The 19864-nt window shown below is 44.1% G+C and overlaps 1 long non-coding RNA gene and 1 pseudogene across 1 annotated transcript; both read right to left on the bottom strand.

Moving 5' to 3' along the window:
- Positions 1-2203: 2203 nt before the first annotated feature.
- On the bottom strand, positions 2204-4073 carry LOC108444034. Its single transcript, XR_001859208.2, has 2 exons — positions 3581-4073; positions 2204-3506 (listed from the first exon to the last, which is right to left on the bottom strand). It is a non-coding gene; the product is annotated as an uncharacterized LOC108444034 (long non-coding RNA).
- Positions 4074-6302: 2229 nt separating this feature from the next.
- Positions 6303-11692, bottom strand: LOC108444030 (annotated as a pseudogene).
- Positions 11693-19864: the final 8172 nt, after the last annotated feature.

The following is a 19864-nucleotide window of genomic DNA, read 5'->3' as shown; positions in this document are numbered from 1 at the left end:
GTTATGGTAACACATGAGGAACAAAGATATTATTCTGTCATAATAAAAACTGAACGTGTACTGTAGCAGCTTATTACCAAAGATGTGTTAATGAAAGTTCTCTGACCCATATTAACAAGTGGTGTTGGACAACTGACCCTGCTGACCATGACAAAGTGATTGGCAGGTAAACACAATGGTTGTCTTGTGGCTGTGGAGTAGTGTGTGACAGCTAACTACACTGGTTGTCTTGTGCCCATGGTGGTGGAGCATTGGACAAATACATACACCAGTTTTCTTATGCCCCTGGTGTACATACGCAAGTTGTCTTGAGCCGATGGTGTATCAGTGGACAATACATGGGCCAGCTTTTTAGTGCCATTGGTGTAGCGCTGGATAAGTACATGGACCAGTTGTCTTGTGCCGATGGGGTAGCCTTGGACAAGTATATACACTAGTTGCCTTGTGCCCGTGCTCTAGCTTTGGACAAGTACAAACAAGACAAGATATTTATTGGGTGTCTCTGCAAGAGATTCTGTGCGTAAATACAACTATCAGCACTGCTGTGTCTGATCCCCTCAGACCAGCGCAAAACACACTAACACACCACCACCACGTCAGTCTTACTGCAGTGCTGAGAATGATCCACCACCCAAATAGTACCTGCCCTGTGAGGGTCCATGGGGGTCCTGACCACTAAAGAACAGGATAAAAGTGGGATGGGATTATCTGCAGGATCTCTTGTCAGGGTTGGGTCTGATGCTGTATTTCTTTATGGAAATTCTTTTTAGGGTCAGCATGTACAGCAAAGGCAACACTCAAATAAAATGGAAATGAGGGGTGCTGAATGTAGGAGGTGCTTAGTGACAGCAGTGTGTGTTTGGTGAGGCTGAACAACATCATGACTCAGAAGCCATGTTATCATTTTGCAGTCAGTGTTATAAGGACATCTTCGCTTCTCTAAGAGGAAAATAAATACGGTTTTGGTGATGAAAATCACAGCTGTTGGGGGCTCTGATGTCATGTCTTCTTGCATGTACATTTCTCCTCTAAATATCACTGGATCTTCTGAATTATGAGGCCTTTAAGGAGTTCAGTTCTTGCTTGTTAAACTGTTTGACATTGAACTGGTAATCTTCCCAAAGTACCTGAAACCTACTAGCAGTTTCAGTTGTGGTAGTTAAGTAGCTTTGGCAGTTTTAGGCAACAGTTTTAGCGGCTGGTGTTTTCAGAAATAGAGTTGAAGTTTGATAAACTACATTTACATGCAGTGTCATATGAGTGTACAGGAGTCTTAGTTTGCTTGCAGTGTGAATGAATCATTATTTGCATTAAAATAAACAACCCAACATAAATCTGGGGATCCAGTGACATTTGAGGGAAAATTGTACAGAGTAATACATTTTAATTCCAGGCTCGTCCCAATTTGTACACAGCGATGGCAACGTCGTACACACATTTCATGAGGTTAAACACCGGCTGTTGTGCCCTCAGCCACATAAACGCTTCCCTCAGAAAACAATCAGCATACCTTCTCCATGGACTGTACCCATCGTGATCCTCAGGCACTGTTATGCTCACTGTGTCAGGTGTTGGTTGCGTGCCGGAGTAATGAGACGCAGAGAACTGATGAACTCAGAGGTGAAGTATGCGGGACATGGAATTTATACAGAGGAAATAGCCAATCACAACGTTCACAAGTAGCTTCACTTATACGACACGTCCCGAGTGACACGTTGCTGGAACGTGGCTGTCCTTATACGACACGTCCAGAGTGACACGTTGCTGGAACGTGGCTGTCCTTATACGACACGTCCAGAGTGACACGTTGCTGGGACGTCCATTCTGCACAGCATGCCAACATTTTTGGAAACGGGGTTGTATGTTGTAGCATCTGGCCATAAGTGCACAGAGCACCACAGGTATTGTCACAGCAGCAGTGAAAGTGGCTGGGACTGATAGCTTACATTTTCTAAAGCGCTTATCCTTCTGGGTCATGGTATGGATGTATATCCATTACATGAATTAAAATCAAAATTAAGATGAAAACGTATTATGGAAAATGGTAATGGAATCCCAAGTTTGATTTTCTACATTTGAACGGAATTTTTTTTCTTTAAATTTAAATTTTCCACGCAAGCTTGGACCCAAAATGAAAATACAAATTCCATCATTCCATTTATATTTGCCATTTGGTACACTAGTACTGGCATTTACACAGAGATTAAGATGCTTTGAGTAGCTTTATTTAAAGTTCAGAACAGCATATTTATGCATTATGTAACTATGCAATAATGGTGTTAAAGTGATGATTAAAATATAACTTAACTCATTTAACATACATTTGCAAACTGGAAATAATAAAAAATTGCTTCATCAAAGTGAACACTTATAAATCTAAATAAATATAAATGGGAAACAGCAGCTCTTTGCTCTTCTGTGGCAAAATGCCAGAAAAGAATTAGAATTTTTAATTTTTTTTATTTTAAATATCAGAAATGAAAAGAAATAAACAAAAAAAAATAAAAACCTTAAAACATTTCACATAATGTGAAGGTCCCATAGCAAATAATGACCAAGGCTATGATGTCAGGTATATGCTTTGGATGATCCTGTGACTTCCACCACTAGAGGGAGCTGTCAAACCACTAAATAATAATAGATTTTGTCCGATGATTAAATCTTACATCTCCCTGAGGGTCTGTCTGAATCTGCTGTGGATTTCTGTGGTCTCTATATGTGTTTCTCTTGATAAAGATTCATACCGTGATGCAGAAAAGTGGAATGCATGGAATGTCCATTATGGATGGACTTTATTTAATATTATTCAATTTAATTTAATGTTATTAAACCAAACCAGGTACAGAATGAGACTCACTAATACTGGGTTTTCTCAAGGAGCTGTATTGAAATTATTAAGTGAAATATTAAGTGACATATAAATACATCACTACTTATTTTATTAGGACTTATATTTGTTCCAATATTAGTGATTTTCTGATCAAACAAATGCAAAACAGAACAAAATAAACAACATTATAATGTTCTCAGTTGCCTGTGGACAGTGTTGTGTATGTTAAGTCATGTACTTTTTTTTTTATGTACTTTAATTGTGCTTTATATGTAAATAGTATTTGCTTTTCATGCACATACATCTTTATCTCCATATTTCAACTGAGTAGGACTTTCTAACAGTACTTCTATATACAGTTCTATCCAGGTTGATCCAGGTTTACCATCAACACCAGATGTGAGGAACTGAGGGTAAGAGTCCAGCGTAGCTTGCTGATTTCTCTACTCTAGCCCACTGACCAAGCCTAGGAAATAACTAAAGACTTAAGCAGAAAAATCACTGAGCTGTGCAGGAATCTGGCCTTCCTGGACTGGAGATTCCCACCCCTGATCTGAATCTCTTTCCAGAGCTTGAACATTAATAGAGAATCAGTGCTTGTGACTCGATGATCTCATTGAAGAAGAACTTGTGCTGGTAGGAGCTTCTGGCAGGAAGAAGAGTCTGAAAAGTTCTCCTGTTGAAAGCAGAGCAGAACATTTTTATGTGTTAGAACAATAAGGCAGCACAGGCTGGAGGAGAGAGACAGACCTGTGAGAGAATTCACCAGGACCCAGCACAGGATGTGTCTCAGTAGAATCTGCATTGCAGGAGGGCCGATCGCAGAAACTGTAAGAGAACAAAACAAACACACACGCCTTCAAACATGTCTCAACTGTTTAGGCCTGAAAACCTGTCAGACTGAAGATCCAGTTTCTCAACCTCTAATAAAAATCCCTCCCACCCCATAAGAACATCAACAGACTGGTCTGTTATACTGAAATCGAGCTTACGTGCAGTTATATGATGCAACCTTACTGTCCTTTTGCACCACTCAGGCGCAAGAGCACAAACGGCTTCTAGTTCAGAACAAATGAAGATTCTTCAGTGAAAATCCAGGTTTCCAAGGTTTTACCAGAAAAGTGGTTCAAATTAAACTTCTGTAATTAAAAACAGTCGAGAGATATAATCCCTCCAACGTGTCCTGGGTCTTCCCCGGGATCTCTTCCCTATCGGATATTTCTGGAACACCTCCCTAGGGAGTCATCCAGAAGCCATCCTTACCAGATGGCCAAATCACCTCAACTGGCTTCTCTCAACGTGGAGGAGCAGCGGCTCCACTCTGAGCCGCTCACCCTACCCCTAAGGGGGAGCCCGGCGACCCTGTGGAGGAGCTCATTTCGGCCGCTTGTATCCGCGATCTCGTTTTTTTGGTCACTACTCAAAGCTGGTGACCAGAGGTGAGAGTCGGAACGCAGACTGACTGGTAAATTGACAGCTTCACCTTCTGGCTCAGCTCTCTTCACCACGATGGACCGGTAGAGGGTCCGCATCACTGCAGACGCCGATATAGATATTTAAACTCCTCCACTTGGGGCAAGAATTCCCTGACGACCTGAACAGAGCATTCCACCCTTTTCCGACTGAGGACCATGGTCTCGGATTTAGAGGTGCTGATTTTCATCCCAGCCACTTCACACTTGGCTGCAAAGAGGTCCCATGTGCATTCCATTATGCCTTAAAAGTTCATGAAGTCACTGCAAAAAGGGAAAATCATGTGATCATCTGTGGCATTGTTGGGCAAAGCTAGCAAACAAATATATGTGCACATGTAACCCCTTTTTAGCCCACTAATGAACTACAGCAGCAACAACCTCACCTCCAGAAGCACAGCTGGTTACCCTGAGACCCAAAACTGCAGATTAGTTGGATTATTAACGTTTAGGATTTCTGGTTACTTTGGTATGAAGCTTAACCTGAATTATTTCTCTAATTTAGTTTGCTATGGTTTAGTTTGCTATGGTTTAGAGAAACCCTTCACCCTAATAACTTAAATAACTCAGTCAACAAAAAAAAAAAGAAATGTAATTAAATAACAAACATCCATCCATTTTCAAAGCCGCTTCTCCCTCAGGGTCAGGGTGGGGGCCGGTGCTGGAGTCTATCCCAGCAGTCATCAGGCGGAAGGCAGGATACAACCTGGACAGGTTGCCAGTCCATCGCAGGGCAGACAGACACTCGCACCCAGGGGCAATTTAGCACGTCCAATTGGCAACAACTCGCTGGGTGGGATAAAGCCGAACTCTCTGGTTGAATTGGTTGCTACTGGCACACTGGCATCAAATGTGGATTACATAATATAACCTGGTTCTCTTGGTGGGTTCCTTACACTGACGCCCAGCGCTGTTTGGTGATTGATCTGCTGTAGCACTGCAATCAAACCTGCTAACTAACTGAGGAGGTGGATCAGGTGAGCTGGAGCAGGAAAATCACCAAACTGTGCCGGAATCCGGGCCTCCTGGACTAAATCCTGCTGTAGAGGGCCGGGGGGCTTTACTTCAGTGCTTAATGAGGCATTAAAACAGTTTATTACCGTTACGCTGCCAGATTAGCTCAGCTAACTACAGGCTACTGAATTAGCATGTGTGCTAACAGGTTCAGACCATTAATAACATCTTATTTTCATTCTTTCTAGAGCCGTAATTAAGATTTTCACACATAACTCTGGATTTATTTTAAAAGTCACTTCAACAGTAAATTCAGACGAGTTTTTATACACAAGTGAGTTTTTACAGCGAATCTGTTCGGCTGAGGGTAAATTATTAGCATTGAATAGTCCTAGAAATATCAACCAATAACTGTTTAATAATTCATTAATATAATGATGAAAAGCGTCCGGCTGTTGTTTGGTACTGAATAAGATGTTATATGATATGAAACCCAAAAGCATTCAAGCTAAACTGACTGTAGGTTTTCAGACGCTGATCAGCTCCTGATCCCGATCAGCTTCAGAGCGCTGTAAACATCTCCACCATTAGAGGGAGCTGTCAAGCCACTAACCAGCATATATGAGACTTTTCCAGGGAAGGTCTGTCTGCAGAGCCGCAGGACTGCACTCCCTGACCTGGACATGATGTCACACAGAGGTTGTAGGTTCTAGATATGCTTTCTGAGACAGTATGGTTCCACAAAAAGCCCATTAGTGACAATGGAAGACTGAGCTGAGGTTCATTAGATCATACAAATTCAGCGTTTCTCTAAACGTTTTACTCCTTTTTGGACTTCTCTGGAGTTGTTGACCCTGTTGAGCAAAAGTCTCTCCAATATTTATTATTATTATTATTATTATTATTATTATATTTTATGTTTATTTTTAGTTATAGGCTGGTTTATTTACATTATTGGCAGGTTTTGTGTGGGAATCAATACTTGTGTGATTGTTAATTGTAGAACTTTTCACTGATTGTCATAAATTGAGGAGTCAGACAAGGTCGACCATTTTCACCCTTATTATTTATTTCAGTTACTGTCATTAATTATAACACATGAAAATATTCTGGAAGGAATTTCAGTTTTTGATCTGCTTTTTTTATCTTTGACCTGATCATCATTCAGACCATGGTGTTTTTACAGTGTGCGGTCACTTAATCCACACACACACACACACACACATTTGCTAAGCCACTCATCCCTCTGGGTCATGGGAGGAGCTGGAGCCTCTCCCAGCGGTCAATGGAAGCGGAAGGCAGGAAACACCTGCCAACTAATTTCATTTGATCTGAACACGGATATAAACAAAACATTCTGTCTATCAATGTGTTACTAAAAAACATGATTTATTAATAAAACAGTCTGAGAAATGTTCTAAATCTATAAGGCATCAATAATTCAGATAAATCATTATTTATCACATAATCTCACAGATGATACAACACCATAAACGCAGAACCCGGCGTAGAGCGGCTGAGTGAACGTGGTGTGGACTGTGTGTAGGAGGGTCATTGTGTCAGAGACGCTGTAGAAGGACAGAGTTCCTGCACTGTGATCCACATACACTCCTATTCTGGAGGATGATGCTCCTGAGATCTTAGTCTGAATGTTGTGCCAGAAAGTGAGAGAGGAAGAAACCAGCAGACTCCAGGACTGACTGTTGTGTCCAAACCCACAATCATTACCCTGTCCTTTCCTGCTGATCCCTTTATATGAGACTGATATGTACACAAACCCTCCACTGCTCCTCTCAACCTCCCAGTAACAGCGTCCACTCACGCTCTCCTTACACAACACCTGAGAGTAGCAGTCAAATCTCTCTGGATGGTCAGAGTATGACTGGACTTTTTTCCTGCACGTCACCACTCTGTTCTTCTCAGACAGAATGAGGTGAGGATTTGCTGTGTTAGGATCCAGAGTCAGCTGACAGAAATCTAAAAAGAGAAAATTAGATTTTATTTAAATGATTTATTTGATAAAAATTCTGTGTCAGTGTTTTTCATCTTTAAACATTTCCATGTAAATAATTTAGACTCATAATTAAGTAATAATAATAACGAGTAATGAGAAATAATTAGACTCATGAATAAAGTTCACCAAAAACAACAGATCAATCACATTTAAAAAGGACAGACATACCAACTATATCTGTGTGTGTGTGGGTGAGTGTGTGGGTGAGTGTGTGTGTGTGTGTGCGCGTGTGTATGTGTGAGGGTGTGCGTGGGTGTGTTTGTTATTCTTACACTGCAGAAAATCTTCTCTGGTTTTTGGTTCTGAGGATAAAATCTGAACTACTGCAGCTGTGGAGACACAACAGACCAACACAGTCAATAGAATAGAATAGAATAGAATAGAATAGAATAGAATAGAATAGAATAGAATAGAGGGACTGAGTGAGACGTCATGCAGATGAAAATAAACAAATGATCATGTTAAAACTGGAAAGTGTCATTTTGTGTGTCGTCTTTTAGTAGAACACAAAAAATAAACTGGATTTTATTCCCAAACAATTATTCCAGGATAAAATCTATTTCTCTCCTGTTTATTCAGATCTTTCCCATTTCAGTAGTGAATATTAAAGGGTGTCTAATGTCGACTGTCACTGTAAAACTGAACAGGTTGTTGAGTCACTGTGTTTCTGTAAAAACGCCACATTTATGTTTAAACATGCTGACAAAACAAAAAGCACTTAATATTCATCACAGTATTATTTCATGTTTATAACAGATACATAAACATGAGAGTTCTTAGTTGATGAACACAGATCAGTCACTATTACATTCCCTCTTTCCTTCTTCCTTTTTTCTTTCTCTCCATCTAATGAGAGGAATAAAAGCAGATTAGATCATTTCTACTGTGTTTGGGAAACTTCCTCTTTACTCTCTGTTCAAGTACAGATTTCCATCCTTATGCTCCACAGCAGGACAGCTCCTCTTACCATGAGGAGGGATTTTACTGAACTCCTCTCTGCAGAGCTCCTCTAGTCGCTCCTTCAGCTCAGAGAGAGATCTCCTCACTCCATCAAATGAGAGGTGCTGATGGACAGTGATGCTGGGTGAGTCCTCAGATCCAGAAGAGACACAGAGAGACTGGAAACTCTACAGAGAGAACAAACGCAGTGGAGGAAGATAAAGGAGTACAGGAGAAATGAAGGAGTTCCAGTTAGACTAAAGACAGACTTGTGATCACAGACAGGTAGATTTACTGCTGCCTTAATGAACTTTAGCTGAGAGGAGCTTTAGAAGCTGGATGAGGAGCAGGTTCCTCTGCAGATCAGTGATTGTTACCTGGAGGAAATGGATGTGATCCTCTGTGTGTGAAAGCTGCTCCAGCTCAGTGCGTCTCCTCTGTAGATCAGCGATCTCCTGCTCCAGTTTCTCCAGGAGTTCTTCAGCTCCACTCAGTTCAGCCTCCTCCTGAGCTCTGATCAGCTTTGTTACCTCAGAGCGCTTTTTCTCAATGGAGCGGATCAGTTCAGTAAAGATCCTCTCACTGTCCTCCACTGCTGACTGAGCACAGCGCTGTGAGGACAAGAACACACCAGATCTCTGTAAGATTATTACAGTTGGATAAGAGCGTCTGTCAAAATGCTGCTGGATAAAACAGCACAGCCCAGCAGGCCTGGACAGCAGCAGAACTGGCATACGTTCTGTTTTGGACGCTTGTATGCTGGTCAGCCAGGATGACCATGCTGAGTGACCAGCTAAGGTAGGAAACTATAACTCAGCCCAGTCTGATAAGGTTTCAGAAATGAACAATATGCTGCAGTGATATGTGGCTCCTGCTAAACGAGATCCCTGATATCCAAGAGTTTAGAGGGGGATACAGTTTTTACCCATTTCCTAAACTAAAGACACTAGAAGAGCTGTAGGATCTGGATTAAACAGTGTGGGAGACTTTAATTAATGAAACCAATTAAAAGCTAAACCAATCTGGCTGAGTTAGCAAGTGCAGCTACCTAACCAAGCCGGATTGAATGAATCGCATGGTTTGAGAACTCAATGTGAGCCCAAAGTATCAGGGTCTCTCGTGGGTCCTTGAGGGCACATTGGCTACTTACAGCTGTTTTAACTAACCTTGTAGTTCATCACTAAACAATGAATATTAATAGAAAACTAAGTAAAACTACTTAACGTGGGACACATGAAATAGATTTAGGATGAAATGTGAAGTAAAATTACGTTATAAATGTTCCATTAATGTGTGACACGTCTTTACACAGCTGGCTAACATTCAGCGTTTAATTCATGTTGCTGCTACAAGCTGGATGTGTGCTAGCTTGGCTAGTTTTACTAACAACGTCTCACAGAACACACACTATTTCACTAAACTACACCACTGCTCTGTGTTCAGGCTTTTCACTCCGTCTTTATCCTTTCAGCGCTTTTTAGGTGGCAGAGAGACGTTTTGTATGTAGCTTTAAAAGCACAGCGTATTATTTGTCCTGCATGCTGCTTCAAATGTTATCACTTCCCACAAATAACCTCACATCACGTTTTATAGTGAGTTTTTATAGAGAACAGATTGTCGTACTGTGTCTGAAACCATGTAAAACTCGTCTATTTGAGATTGTTTAGCAATGTGAGGCAAATATGTGCCGGTTTAGACGTCCAGTTAGCACAAATGCTAACAGGCAGAGCAGAAGGTTTCTCCCATTATTTGTCAGCTACATTAGGGACGAACTTAAATCTGATCTTACACTAAAACCGTTCTTTTAAACTGGGAAATCATTTCTTCTCTAACTGAGCCTCTGGAGGACGTATTGTCTACATTACGGTGGTGTAGAATCCCAAAGACTGAACTCCTCACTGTCTGACTGGAGGAGAGACTGACTGAGCTCTGAAACACCAAATCTCTGCTCAGTTCTCACCTTAAGAGTCTTCACAGCCTGTTTCAGCTCCTGCTGCTCCTTCTGTTTCTCCTGGATTCTCTGCTGGAATTTAGTCTGAATCTCCTTCAGCTGATTCTATGAACAAAGACATTTGATGAGTTTGTGTAAATTAAGACCTGCAAAGTTAAAGATGTGAAATAGGTTTATACAGATATAACACACTATCCTGTGATCACTGTAAGGCTGGAAGACGGCTGTTGGCTGGTCACATGATCACTGACTGGTCTGACCGTTTGCTGAAAACTACCTCACGCAGTTTCTCTGAAAACTCACAGCTTGAATTCAAGACCTGAAAGATCAGTTTATACTGTTTACCTGATTAATGAAGCTCATTCTAGACTACAAACCCAATTAGCCTGAACTGAACCCAAATGATTTCTAGTTCTCACCTGTTTCTCGGTTCTCTCTGTTGCAACTGGGACTGTATCGTGACCTTTGTGCTCTGCCATCGTACATAAATAGCAGATGCAGCTTCGGTCAGTACGACAGTAGATTGTGATCACTTCATCATGCTGAGAGCAGATCTTCTCCTGTAGCTGTGAGGAGGCTTTGACCAGCTTGTGCTTTTTCAGTCCAGGAACTTCATAGTGAGGTTTAAGATGAGTTTCACAAAAGGAAACCAGACACATCAGACTTGATGGCTTTGAGTTTTCTCCCAGTGCAGAAATCACACTGCACATCTCCAGGCCCACCGTAACAGGGAGCAGGAGGAGCAGCTCGGAGTTCTGTCTTCTTCAGTTTCTCCACCACTTCAGCCAGCATGTTGTTTCTGCGTAGAACAGGCCTTGGAGTGAAAGTCTCTCTGCACTGGAGGCAGCTGTAGACCCCCCTCTGATCCTCCTGATCCCAGCAGCCATTAATACACACCTTACAGAAACTGTGTCCACAAGGAAGAGACACTGGATCCTTCAGCAGATCCAGACAGACTGGACAGCTGAACTGGTCGTGATCTACTGAAATACTGGCCATTGTCCTGCACGTCTAGACGGAGAGAGAGCAGCTCTTTGAGATCAGTTTCGTTTACTCTGAATTGAGGAGGAGGGACTTCCTGGTTTTCTGTTAGTCAATGTGTCACAGAGAGGTGGGGAGAGAGAGGAGGAGGGGAAAGAAACAGAGGAAGAAGGAGCGACAGTAAGTGGATCAAATAAATTCCAATTTGTAAGATTTGAAGCTAAAACCACATTCCAAACAATTTTAGAAGCTCAATGGCAAAAACTAGGTCAGGGTTATCAAACATTACATATGCAGTCCAGTGCATTATATCTGTTCACTGTGCATCTATAAATAAGAACAAAGAGGAATGTTTCCTGAACATCAACAAGTATTTAAACAGAACTGATGTGGAATACACACACACACACACACACAGAGACTACATGGCCAAAAGTATGTGGACAATTGACAATCACAACTATATGAACTGGCTGGACATCCCATTTGAAATCCATCCATCCATCCATCCATCCATCTATCTATCCATCCATCCATCCATCCATCTTCCACTTCTCCAGGGTTCGGGTCACGGGGGCAGCATCCTAAGCAATGAGGCACAGACCTCCATTTCCCTAGCCACTTCCACTAGCTCCCTGGGTGGGATTCCGAGGCGTTCCCAGGCCAGCTGGGCGATATAGTCACGCCAGCGTGTGCTGGGTATTCCCCGGGGTCTCCTCCCGGGTGGACTTGCCTGTGACACCTCCCAAGGGAGGCGTCCAGGAGGCATCCTAACAAGATGCCCGAACCACCTCAGCTGGCTCCTCTCGACGTGGAGAAGCAGCGGCTCTACTCCGAGTCCCTCCCGGATGACAGAACTTCTCACCCTATCTCTAAGGGAGAGTCCAGACACCCTGCGGAGGAAACTCATTTCAGCCGCTTGTATTCGCAATCTCGTTCTTTCAGTCATTACCCAAAGCTCATGACCATAGGTGAGGGTGGGAACGTAGATCGACCAGTAAATTGAGAGCCTTGCCTTATGGCTCAGCTCTTTCTTTACCACAACAGACCGGTAAAGAGCCCGCATCACTGCTGACCCAGCACCAATCTGCCTGTCAATCTGCCGCTCCCTTGTACCATCACTTGTGAACAAGACCCAAGATACTTAAACTCCTCCCCTTGAGGCAAGAGCTCATCCCTGACCCAGAGAGGGCTCTCCACCCTTTCCTGCCTGAGAACCATGGCCTCGGATTTGGAGGTCCTGATCCTCATCCTGGCCGCTTCACACTTGGCTGCAAACGGATCCAGCGAAAGCTGAAGTTCAAGGCCTGATGTCCCCAATAGGACCACATCATCTGCAAACAGCAGCGATGTGACCTTGAGGTCACCAAACCGCACACCCCCATCCCCTGACTGCACCTAGAAATTCTATCCAAAAAAATTATGAATAGAATCGGTGACAAAGGGCAGCCCTGTCGGAGTCCAACTCTCACTGGGAACGAGTCTGACTTACTGCCGGCCATGCGAACCAAACTCCTGCTTTGTTTGTACAGGGCCTGAATGGCTCGTAGCAAATACCCTGTACCCTATACTCCCAAAGCACCTCCCACAGAATACCCCGGGGAACACAGTCGAATGCCTTCTGCAAATCTACAAAGCACATGTGGACTGGTTGGGCAAACTCCCATGAACCCTCCAGAATCCTGAGGGTGAAGAGTTGGTCCAGTGTTCCACGACCAGGGCGGAACCCGCACTGCTCCTCCTGGATCTGAGGTTCGACTATAAGCCGGACTCTCTTCTCCAGTACCCCTGCATAGACCTTACCAGGGAGGCTGAGGAGTGTGATTCCCCTGTAGTTGGAACACACCCTCCGGTCCTCTTTTTTAAAAAGAGGCACCACCACCCCAGTCTGCCAATCCAGTGGCACCGTCCCCAATGTCCACGCAATGTTGAAAAGGTGTGTCAGCCAAGACAGCCCCACAACATCCAGAGCCTTGAGGAATCCAGGGCGGATCTCATCCACCCCTGGAGCCCTGCCGCCAAGGAGCTTTTTAACTACCTTAGTGACTTCGGCCTCAGTAATGGACAAGCCTATTCCCGTGTCCTCTCTCTGCCTCCTCACTGGAGAACGTGTCGGTGGGATTGAGAAGGTCCTCAAAGTATTCCTTCCACCGCCCAATGGCATCTACCAAACTCTTCCCACACCCGGGTTTTTGCCTTGGCAACGACTGAAGCCACAGATCACTTGGCCTCTCGATACCTGCCAGCTGCCTCTGGTGTCCTACAGGCCAACCATGCCCGGTAGGACTCCTTCTTCAGCTTGATGGCATCTCTCACCAGGGTGTCCTCTACCGGGTTCAAGGATTACCGCCCCGACAGGCACCAACTACATTGCGAACACAGCTACAGTCAGCCGCTTCAACAATGGAGGAGCGGAACATGACCCATTCTGAGGAGGTGTGATCAGTGTGACAGCTCAGCTCCTCTCTTTACCCGAGTGTCCAAAGCACATGGCCGCAAGTCCGATGACATGACTACAAAGCCAATCATTGAACTGTGGCCTAGGGTGTCCTGGTGCCATGTGCACTTATGAACATCCTTGTGTTCAAACATGGTGTTCGTTATGGACAAACTGTGGTTTGCCCAGAAGTCCAAAAACTGAACACCACTCGGGTTCAGATCAGAGAGGCCATTCCTCCCAATCACACCCCTCCAGGTCTCACTGTCGTTGCCCACGTGAGCATTGAGGTCCCCCAGTAGGACAATAGAGTCTCCAGGGTGAGCACTTTCAAGCACCCTTCCCAAGGACTCTAGGAAGGCTGGGTACTCTGAACTGCTGTTCGGTGCATAAGCACAGACAACAGTCAGGACCCATTCCCCAAAGCAAAGGCATAGGGAAGCTACCCTCTCGTCCACCGGAGAAAACCCCAACATACAGGCGCCGATTCAAGGGGCTATGAGAAAGCCCACACCTGCACGCCGCCTCTCACCATGGGTAACTCCAGAAAATAATAAAGTCCAGCCCCTCTCAAGGAGATTGGACCCATTTGAAATCCATGGGCATTAATTTGTAGCTGCAATGTCCACCTTTTGCAGCTATAACATACTCCAATCCTCTGGGGAGGCTTTTCATAAGATGTTGGACTGCATCCAATGGAATTTTTGCCCATTCAGTCAAAAAAGTATTTGCAAGGTCAGGAACTGTTGATGAATGAGAAGGTCTGGCTTGCACTTGATGTTCCAATTAATTCAGTGGGGTCAGGATTTTGCTCAGACCACTGCAGCTCCTCCACAGCAAACCACATCCTTATGGAGCTGGTTTTGTTTACAGAGGCACAGTTATACTGGCACAGGAAGAGGGTCCTCCCCAAACTGTTCCCACAAAGTTGGAAGAATATAATGTTCTTGTATGATGTAGCATCAACAATAGCCTTCATTGGAACTAAGCCTGAACCCTGAAAAACAGCCCCAGAACATCATCCCTCCTCTACCAAAGTTTATTGCTGGCACTACACATTCTGGTAGGTCAGGGCTCAGTTGAAGTTTTTCTAAAATCATTCCAGAACCGTTGTCAATGCCAACATTGCAAAGTAATTCCCAAAGAGAAAGTTAATGGAGATCTGGCAGTAGAAATGAAAAGAAATCCAAGTTAAAAGCTGATTGAAAACATTTTTGGATTATGCATTTACATCCTGCATGGATGACTGGCACATTCATTTTATGACTATGTCCTAAAAGACATTAAGGGTTTAGTTTTTGCACACAAGCTAATCACTCTTGAAGTGATTTAAGCATCATCCTGTGTGCCATTTTTATGGAACAAGATAGCATTATTCTGGAGCCCTGTGCTAGGTAGCGCGCTGTTGGCATCCTCCAAACCCCAATTCGTCCATCAGACTGCCAGATGAACGTAAAACGTGAGTAAATGTGGTTCATCACTCCATGAGTTCTGTAATGCGTGATAAGAGTTGAATGTGGAACCACAACTAATCATCCCTGAACAAGTGCGAGGAGGTAATAAAGAGGAAAGTCAAATCGAAGCTGACAGTTATTTGACCTGAAAGCAGAAGGAACCACATGTGTGAAGCATGCAGGTGGGAGCATCATGACATGGATCTCCTCCTCTGCAGACAGTACTGTGGCATTGCACATCACCGAAGGAAAACTGAATGGAGTGACGTATTAGAGGAGAATTTCATCTCGTTGGCCTGAACGTGAATCAGTGGAGAAGAAATTCAACAAGGCAACAACCCACATGTGACACTCGTAACCAGAGTGCATAATATCCCCTGGTATTTGGGGGGTCCAGTGTTGGCTGGATGCTGCAGCACTGGCTGGCTGCTAACTCACTTGCCATAGCGGCACTGATGCTAGCCTCAGTCCCAAAAACATGTTTGGTTTCTTCTTCTGCAAATGCTTTTTTCTAGTTTGGTACTGGGTCTTACACACATTCACTCAGATTTTACTTATTACCTTTGCCTTTTGGAGGGTCATGTAGCCCTAACACTCCACCCTATCCTTCTATCCCAGCAAAAATTGGGACACAGGACCCCTAGACGGAAACACACAAAACAGAGGGCTAAGGGCTAAGTGGTAGGGGTGATGGGTGAAATGGGATTGGGCCTTACTGTGGAGATGTGAGCAGCTAAAGTTCAGAGCTGGTTTATGCAGAGCCTGGCCTCTTCCTAGTTCCCCCATTATATCAAATACGTGTTAATATATGGGGGTACATGGCGCTCGATGGATAAAAACAAAAAGTTAAAAGTGTTTCTAATCACTTACCAAGAACTTTCCATTTATTTTAGAAGGGAGAAGGATGTATTTCACTAAAAAAGCAGAGAAAACAGACCTGGTTGTTTCCTTTGTTCTACAGCAAACAGGTTTTGGGCAGCAGGGCGCTAACATTACTGCTACTGACCGCTGATTGGTTGGCAAGCGGAGCAGCTCATTGGCGGTTTGTGCTCACTGACGTCATGAATGCACATGAGGCGTCTTTTAATCTCCTATAACTCGAGTTTAAAGCTCTTAAAAATATAACAGCGCTGTTAAATGTTTTTTTGCTGTTCTGTTTTCAGGAAATTAATTTATTCTTTTATATTAAAATGTTTCAGCATCTATAAACTGTCCTTCTGCTCAAACGCTCCATCTTAACCCATTCATTATGGACTTGCCCTCCTCTCTCTCTCTCTCCCTGTATATATATATATTTGGGAGACAGGGAGAGAGAGAGAGAGGAGGGCAAGTCCATAATGAATGGGTTAAGATGGAGCGTTTGAGCAGAAGGACAGTATATATATATATTTATAATATATAATATATATAATATATTATTATATTATATATATATAATATTTATAATATATATATATTTAAATAATAAATAGTGATTTTCTGGATGTTAGTGTGTTTGTTTAACCATTTTCAAGCCTCTCCTCGAGGAAGCCCAGTATTATATGTAGTTAAAAAGCAGCTCCTGGTTTGACCAATCAGTGCTTCAGTAAATTGAGCTCATGATGTAATTGATGACATTAACAAGTCTCTGTGGCGGCTGTAAAGGTTTCGAGGAAAAATATGGACCCAAGAAATTCTTGGTACTTTTTATTGTTTTTATGTTTATTTGAATTATGACTTTATTCTAATGTATATTGTGATAAACTCACTGCTGAGGTCAACTGATTAAAAATCTGCTTTGATGCCTAAAACTTTTGCACAGTACTGTATGAAGTATAACATGGTTTGAAACACAGTGAGTAGTTTTGATGAAGAAAGCAGTGAATATAATGTTCGTGCTGGTCGTGAGTCTTTATGAGCAGCACCATCAGACCTTCTGCTCTCCTGACGCCAAACTGCATAATAATTATGAACTAGCAGCTCAGCTTTAGGAGCAGCAAAACAGCAGGAGGAGAAATTTTGGCCCGAATATGTGCCTGAAAATAAACTAACAGTCCTGTAGAAATTAAATAAATCATATTAAAACAAAAAGAATAAAGTAAATAAAGACACTTCGTGGGTTACAATATGATCAAAACTAAGTGTCTGATTGTTCCACTTGGATATAAAGACTCAAACTGGTTCAGGTTCAGGAACAATCCAGAAGGTTTTCCTGGAAGTTGCTTGATTTTGGACTAAAACCATCTTACAAGTTTAACGTCAATCAAAACATATAAAGTGTTTCCACTTTGACAGAAATAAAGAGAATCAAAAGCTCCACCTGCTGAATAAGTCCTGAGATAAATGCGTCTCTATCCATCACAGGCTTTCCAGCTACTGCAGGTGATTTACAGTGATGGAAAAAGCAGTTCATTCATCAAACGTGAAGAAACGTGGGAACATAGAAAAGCTCAAATCTGGTTCAGTTTATGGCAGAAATGTACAGGATTTTCAGCTCATCTCCGAATTGGAGCTGAAGGTGAAAAAGATCAATCCGTCTGTCTGATATTCATCTTTACTGTTCAGATGTAGAGGCTGTGAGATCTGAGCTGAATGGAGTCAGAGCTCAATAATGTGACTGCACTTCATCTAAAACTGGGTTCTTTGTTCTGCATTAAAATGAAACAAATTCCATTCAAATGTTTTATTTTCTGAAAGATAATTATGAAAAGAATGAGATCACCATTACAGCCTCTGGACCGTCACTGACTTTGAATGAAGAGGGAACAAGTTTATTACACGATTCCTGATCTAAAAGAAATTTGTGTGAAAACCAACACAAACACACAGGAACCTCTAAAAGAGGCAGTCAGTCCGTTAAAGAGTCAAATTGATGGAAATGATATTCTATTTAAATGTTTATCAAGGGCGCTGCCTCATACCCTTCCTGGATCAGGGCCTTGTCGTGGCGGAAGGTGGCTTGTGTGGTCTAGGGATGTTCAGAGCTAAGTCGTCGAGAGCAATATGCCCCTGTTAGGGTCTCCCAGGGCGAACCGTTCTGGAGTGAAGACCCAGACTAACACGATCCAAAAACCCCACCATGAAAAACGGGCACAGAACATTGTGTACCTTGCCCGGGATAGGGTCACCGGGACCTACCCCTGGATCCAGGCCTGGGGGTAGTGTCCCCCGCGAGTGCCTGGTGGCCGGGCAGCCCACATAACCCGGTCGGGCTCAGCCTGACGAGGCAACGTGGGGGGACCATGTGGGCCCACCACCCGCAAGGTCCAGCATGGGGGAGCGGTGCAGTGCTGCACAGGCAGTGAGAGATTGCGCAGGGGGGCCCTTGGCAGCCTAGGCCCTTGCAGCAGAAACTGGCTCTTGGCACGTGGAATGTAACCTCACTGGGGGGAAGGAGCCGGAGCTTGTACGGGAGGTTGAGAGGTACCAACTAGATATAGTTGGGCTCACCTCCACCGGCAGTGTCGCTTTGGAACCAAACTCCTTGATAGGAGTTGGTCCCTCTCCTACTCAGGGGTTGCACAAGGTGAGAGGCGCCGTGCGGGAACACAAGGATGTTCCTAAGTGTACATGGTACCAAAGCTCCTTGGGTCAGAGGTCAATGATCGGATGAGAATCGCCCAGAGATGCTTAAGGCTCTGGATATTGTGGGGCTGTCGTTTTTTTTAAAAAAGGGGACCAGAGGGTGTGTGCCAACTATCGGGGTATCACACTGCTCAGCCTCCCTGGGAAAGTCTATGCCAAGATGCTGAAAAGGAGACTCCAACCAATAGTTGAACCTCAGATTGAGGAGGAACAATGCGGATTCCATCCCGGCCATAGAACAATGGACCAGCTTTTCACCCTCTCGCGGATTGTTGAGGGGGCATGGGAGTTTGCCAACCCAGTCTACATGTGTTTTGTGGATTTGGCGAAGGCTTACACCCGGGTTCCCCGAGATATCTTGTGGGAGGTCCTCCGGGAGTATGGGGTACCAGGGCTACTACTCCGGGGCATTCGATCTCTCTACTCCCAGAGTGAGAGCTGTGTTCATATACTCAGCATTAAGTCGGACCCTTTCAGTAATAGCGTTGTGCCTGTCTCCACTCCTGTTCATGATATTCATGGAGGGTGACGTCTCTGCTGTTTGCAGACAATGTTCTTTTGGCTGAATCACATGGTTGCCTCCAGCGCTTCCTGGAGCGGTTTGCAGCTGAGTGTGAAGTGATTGATATACAGATCAGCACCTCTAAATCTGAGGCCATGGTCTTAGCCCGGAAACGATGGCATGCCCACTCCAGGTAAGGGGAAAGGACTAGCCCCAGGTGGAGGTCTTGTTCACGAGTGATGGGAATAGGGATCGTGAGATCGGCCGCAGGCTGGGACAGGCAGCAACAGTAATGCGGTCACTGGAACAGACTATAGTGGTAAAGAGGGAGCTGAGCCATAAGACAAAGCTCTCTGTTTACCGGTCCATCTACATCCCGACCCTCACCTATGGTCATGAGCTGTGGGTAATGACCGAAAGAATGAGATGGTGAATACAAGCGGCAGAAATGAGCTTTCTTCGCAGGGTGGCGGGCTACACCCTACTTGATAGGGTGAGGAGCTTGGCCATCCGGGAGGAGCTCAGAATAGAGCCGCTACACCTCCGCATTGAGAGGAGCCAGCTGAGGTGGTTCAGGCATCTGATACGGATGCCCCCAGGACGCCTCCCGGTGGGGGTATACCAGGCACGGCCTACCAGGATGAGGCCCCGGGGTCGTCCTAGGAGCCACTAGAGGGATTACATCTCCAAGTTGGCCTAGGAGCAGCTTGGGGTCCCTGGGAATGAGCTGGAGGAAGTTGCAGGGGACAGGGTCATCTGGGATTCT

Source organism: Pygocentrus nattereri, chromosome 23, assembly GCF_015220715.1.
Source record: "Pygocentrus nattereri isolate fPygNat1 chromosome 23, fPygNat1.pri, whole genome shotgun sequence".
In the NCBI taxonomy this organism is placed as follows: Eukaryota; Metazoa; Chordata; class Actinopteri; order Characiformes; family Serrasalmidae; genus Pygocentrus; species Pygocentrus nattereri.
The sequence above is the reverse complement of the archived record's forward strand: the minus strand, read 5'-3'. Positions and strand labels throughout refer to the sequence as shown.